Consider the following 5,690-nt stretch of genomic DNA (forward strand, 5'->3'; position numbering starts at 1 on the left):
ACATAAGGCCATTTCTTTGCAGTTAGTATGGTGATACCTGAAGCTGTTCTAAGCTGTTGTGAAGAATAAACCTTCCTGTTGTGAAACTGACATCAGCTCAACGTGTGTCCCTTTTTCTATTCTTTATCACAGCGCCACACGTTGTTGAACAGGAAACCAGTTGCCCCTCTGGTCATCATCTTAGGGAGGCAACAACAGCATTTAGCATTTAACACACTAAACACTCTATGCAAGACCGTTGGTACCAGGAGCTTTCGATTTATCACTTTAAAATATGATTTTAATGAAAAGGTTATAGAGGAAAAGGGTTTGTCAAGAGAGTTCATGAAGATCATGGAAGAATCTGCAACAATGGAAAATGGACACTACTGACTGAAGTTACCTTTTAAAAAGGATAACATAAAGATGCCAAACAATTTCTTCATAGTGAAACAAAGATTGCAAAGTCTAAAACAAAAACTTCTCAACAATGAACAGTTGCATAAATAATATAAAAGCTTCATGGACGAGATGATAAGTAACGGATATGCAGAGCAAATGGCTTACAAAAATGGAAACAAGTGGTACATTTCTCATCGTCCCAGGAAGGATGTATAAGAATTGCATTTGACTGTGGGGCATCATTCCAGGGGACATCATTAAACAAGCAGCTCTCACAAGCTCATTGATGGGGTTTTGCTTAGATTTCGACAGGATCCAGTCGCATTTATGGGTGACATAAAGACAATAAAGGACATAACTGAGTTTCGCGTTCATCTGTTCGGTGCAGTATCTTCCCCGAGCTGTGCCAGTTTCGCTTTGAGAAAAACAGCTGAGGACAATCAAACTGAATTCCTAGACAAGGTATGTGAAGCAGTAAAAGAGAACTTCTATGTGGACGACTGTTTGAAGAGCGGGGCCTCCACCTCAGATGCTGTTGATTTGGTCAAAGATCTTTCAGCACTTTGTCAAAGGGGAGGATTTACACTGACCAAGTGGGTCAGTAACAATTGCACGCTGTTGCAAAGAAAATAATTAAATCTTGATAGAGACAAACTTCCTGTAGAAAGAGCTCTGGGCGTGTAGTGTGCGTGGAAACTGATAAATTCAACAATAAAACGGATGTTTGGGGATAACTGTGGCTCAGGTGGTAGAGCAGATCAGCTACTGATTGGAAGGTTGGTGGTTCAATCCTTGGCTTCCCCAGTCTGCATGTCAAATATCCTTGGGCAAGATATTAACTCCAAGTTGCCCTCTGATGCGTTCATTGGAGTATGAATGTGTGTGAATGCAGATTAGTTTGCACTTGTGTTTAGAAGTGCTTGTATGAATGGGTGAATGTGGCATGTTGTATAGAGCGCTATGAGTACTCCGAGAGGAGAAAAGCGCCGTATAAGAATCAGTCCATTTACCGTGTTCCTCAAAAATCTTGTACTAGATGTGGAATGTTGTCTATTTACGATCCATTGGAATTTCTTGTTCCAGTCCTGCTGCCTGCCAAAAGAATGCAGCAGGAGCTTTGCAAAAGGAAACTGGGATGGGATGAACCAATACCCCAAAACATGTTGCAAAAGTGGAAAAGTTGGCTCAGTGATTTGCAAATGCTTTCTCATTTCAAGGTTAAAAGGTGTATACAACCAAGAGAGTTCGGACCTCTCACACATGCACAGCTACACCATTTTTCAGATGCCGGTGAATCTGGATATCTGCGCATGCAAGACAGTAGGAAATCCATCCATGTAGCATTCTTGATGGGCAAGGCAAGGGTTACACCTCTAAAACCTGTCACTATTCCACATCTGGAACTAACAGCTGCTGTAGTTGCCGTCCGAGTGGATCTGATGTTAAGGACTCAGTTGAGAATGAAACTCAAGCAATCCGTATTTTGGACAGATAGTACATCTGTACTCAAATACATAATGAATGAGGATAAACGTTTACTTACCTTTGTGGCAAAAAGTCTTATTCATTGTGACTAAACGATCACAATGGGGATATGTAAGCTCAAAGGAAAATCCAGCAGATGATGCTACAAGAGGGCTGAAGGCTGGGAACATTGCTCATAGCAGCCGCTGGATCGAAGGACCAAGCTTTCTGCAGTAGCCAGAAAGTGATTGGCCGACCAGTCTAATGAATGCTCCTTAGAACCAGAGGACCCTGAAGTCAAAGGTGAGGCCACAGTGAATGTTACTCAAGTAAAAGACTTGCTTGATGCTACATGTCAATTGATGGTGTACTTCTCAGACTGGAGAAGGCTCAAGGTTGCTGTTGCTTGGTTCCTTAGACTGAAGGCAATCCTTCCTTCAATGAGAGATAAGAAAAGAAGACCGCAACATGACTCAAATAATCTAATTTGTAGAGGTACTACAAAGGAGAAAGTAAAGAAAACGCAACTGTATGGTCTATCCTCAAAGGATCTTCTGGAAGCGGCGCTTGCCGTTATCAGATTTTGCCAGCAACAAAGATTTGGAGAGGAGATTGCTACGTTGTCAAGTGGGAAAGGTTCTGTGAGCAGGCACAGCTCAATTTATAGATTAGACCCTTATCTTGATGATGAAGGCCTCTTAAGAGTTGGGGGACGACTGACAAAGGGCTCCTTACCAGAAGAAATGAAGCATCCCTTTGTTCTTGCAAAGGATCAACATGTAGCAAGTCTCATCCTAAAGCACATTCATCAACAGCTTGGTCATAGCGGTCGTAACCACACCTTATCCACACTAAGGAGAAAATACTGGATCACAAAGGCCAACTCGGCTGTAAGGAAGGTTATCGCAGAATGTAATTTTTGCAGAAAATATCCTGGAAAGATGGCAGATTTACCCAAGGAAAGAATTTTGCCAGATAACCCACCACTCACCAACGTCAGTGAAGTGAAAAGAGGACGAGGTACAGCTAAACGTTATGGAGTCATTTTCACCTGTTTAGCCAGCTGAGCGGTGCACTTGGAAGTGGCTAGCTCTCCAAGCACAGATGCCTGCATAATGCTTTGCGCCGTTTTGTGAGTTGGAGAGGTCAAGTCGCTCACATCCAATCGGACAATGGAACCAATTTTGTTGGAGCAGACAGAGTTAAGAGAGGCTCTTAAATCGCTGAAACATACCCAAATTGAAGCTGTTTGGAGTTTTAATCCACCTGGAGCATCACAACATGGTGGAATTTGGGAATGGATAATCCGTATGGTCAGAAAGATTCTGAGATCCGTTCTTCAGCAACAACAGTTGGACGGCGATGGATTAAATACAGTTCAGTGTGAAACTGAAGCAATTTTAAATGACAGACCCATCACAAAACTTTCTGATGATCCAAAAGCCCCAGAGCCGCTTACACCAAATCACATCCTCCTGATTTGACCCTCAGGATATGTATCTGAAGAGAAGATGGAAACAGGCTCAGTACTTCTCAGATCTTTGGAAATGATGGCTACGTGAATAGTCGCCTTGGTTACAGGAGAGACAAAAATGGAACCAAAAGAAGAAGAGTCTAAAACCTGGAGATATAGTCATTATAATGGATTCCTCTGCACCACGTGGTTCCTGGCCACTTGGGAGAGTTCTGGAAACCATTCGTGACAAAAATGGACTTGTACGATCTGTACGTTTAAAAACAAAGACTAACGTTCTTGAAAGACCTGTAACTAAACGCCTTGATACATTTTCAATCATCCAGGTAAGTAAATCTCCAAAAGCTGATTCTGTTCATCTGGACGAGGCGTTTTGTGGGACAAACGTTTCGTCATCATCAGGTGACGTCTTCAGTCTCAGCTGACTGCAGGTTTCAATCTTATAAACAGCACATTTGCATAATGACTGAAACCAGCCCACTGAAGGAACGATGGGCTGGGAGGTTAGTTCCTTAATCGTAATTATGCAAATTCTCATGACCAGCAAGTCACCTGGATGAGTGACGAAACGTTTCTCCCACAAAACGCTACGTCCAGATGAACAGAATCAACTTTTGGAGACCTGTAACTAAACTTTGCCTGTTACATGAGACTGTAGTGTAAAAGTGTATTTAAATGCTCTGTTTACTTGTGTTTATTTATTTGTGTTTATCTTCAGCTCTGCCACCAGCAGCTCATTGTAACGTGCTGTCATGACACGGCTACCTGTCATCTTCCTTTCACGGCTGCTCTTCATTCTGTCCCAGATCACTCTGCTGTGTACAGCGCTCAGTTATCTAAGCTCTAAGTTATATGCCAAAGAGCGACATTTGGAATTTTACATGAATGCAGCTACAGTAACCTCTGTCATGCATCAAGACTAACCTGTCACACTGGGACTCCTGTGGTCCACCAGTAAGAAAGAGACAATCAGTGACTCACGTTCACGTATGTGGACAGCTTCCTCGTCCACTCACTGTGTGAGAAGCACTTTGCAGGCCTGGTGAGAAGCAGAGAGAACACAGATTAATGCACTTTGTATAGTTTATCAGTTTCCACACAGCTTTCCCTCTTCTGTTCAGCTAATGCAGAAGCATGGAGAAGCCTGCACACTGGGTCAGGTTGAAGCTCCCAGTACACAAACCCACTCATGTTTCTGTGGATTTTCCCCAAATAGAGACACAGTTGTTGGGGAGGAAAAAGGATTTATTCAGCCGGTCAGATATTGTACCTACCCTAACAGCGTGTGCACACTCACACACCGTTGTATGCCTGAGGACTTTGTGTGTGTGTTTGTGCTTTCGGAGAGCTCATCTGTGCACCAGGTGCTGCCTTTGGGACTCCAGCATGTTCTTTTCCTTCTTTCTTTGTCTCTTTGTATGAAACATGTACAGTACACAACAACACACACTGTTACACATGGTCTGACTGGTGGACTCTGTGGTAAGCTGAGCTTACACTTCTGTGTTTCACACATGCACTCACAGACCACACTACGAAAAGAATCATTGTTATTTATGCTGCCGCGGTTCTGGCTCAGCTTGACCCAGTATTTTGAGTCGCTATGTTTTGGTGTGTTTTTGCCTTTTGGATTCTTTCCTTATTATGATGCTGATGATTATGAATCTTTGTTTCAGTTCTTCTTGTTCAGGGATTAGTTCGTAGGTTTTGTGTTCTCATGTTTATTGCAGGTTTAGTTCAGTGTCTAGTCTGTCTCTGTGTCGTGTCTGCGTCTTTGTTTAGTGCTGTCTTGTTTCCTGTTTTACTCTGAAGGTTCATGTTCCTGTCTTATGTCAGTGTTTCTAGCTGTGTTCCCCTTCTGTCTCTAATTCCTTGATGACTTGATGACTTCCTCGGTGTATTTTAGCCCAGTGTGTCTTCGTGTCAGTGTCGCGTCGTCTGTTCATGCACCCTGTTATTTCTAGCTGCACGTCATGATTCTAGTCTGCAAGATTCGGTATTGGACATGTTCATAGTCACTTTCTCCAGTCATGTTTGCCTGCACCTTCATGTGCCAGCACCGAGATCTCGTTCACAGTTTCTCATGTCGTGTTCATAGTCTGTCCGCAGTACTTCGTCATAGTTCAGTCCTGGTCTTTGTTCATAGCCTTAGTTACTCCCAGTTTAGGTTTTTATTTTTCCCATAGTTTGTGGTTTGTTATTTTGCCTTCTGTGTCAGCCCTGATTAAAGGCTCGCTTTGAGCTTAGCACAAGTTTTGCCTCCTGCGTCTGTGTCCGCACCTGGATCCACCAAACACTCTCCACACGGTCTGCCCTCGCGGGCCATGACAGTATGCATTAGTGATTGTGTCGCCTTCTGTTCCTTTTATAT

At 43.1% G+C, this 5,690-nt stretch overlaps 1 protein-coding gene across 1 annotated transcript in view; it reads right to left on the reverse strand.

The window, feature by feature from the left end:
• Positions 1-5,690, reverse strand: part of nfasca (neurofascin homolog (chicken) a) — a gene marked incomplete in the record, with an annotated part of 161,436 nt that overhangs the window by 91,481 nt on the left and 64,265 nt on the right. The window contains 1 exon segment of the mRNA XM_042227643.1: positions 4,301-4,358.

Source organism: Haplochromis burtoni, unplaced genomic scaffold (assembly GCF_018398535.1).
Source record: "Haplochromis burtoni strain Fernald_Lab_line unplaced genomic scaffold, NCSU_Asbu1 Contig_273, whole genome shotgun sequence".
In the NCBI taxonomy this organism is placed as follows: domain Eukaryota; kingdom Metazoa; phylum Chordata; class Actinopteri; order Cichliformes; family Cichlidae; genus Haplochromis; species Haplochromis burtoni.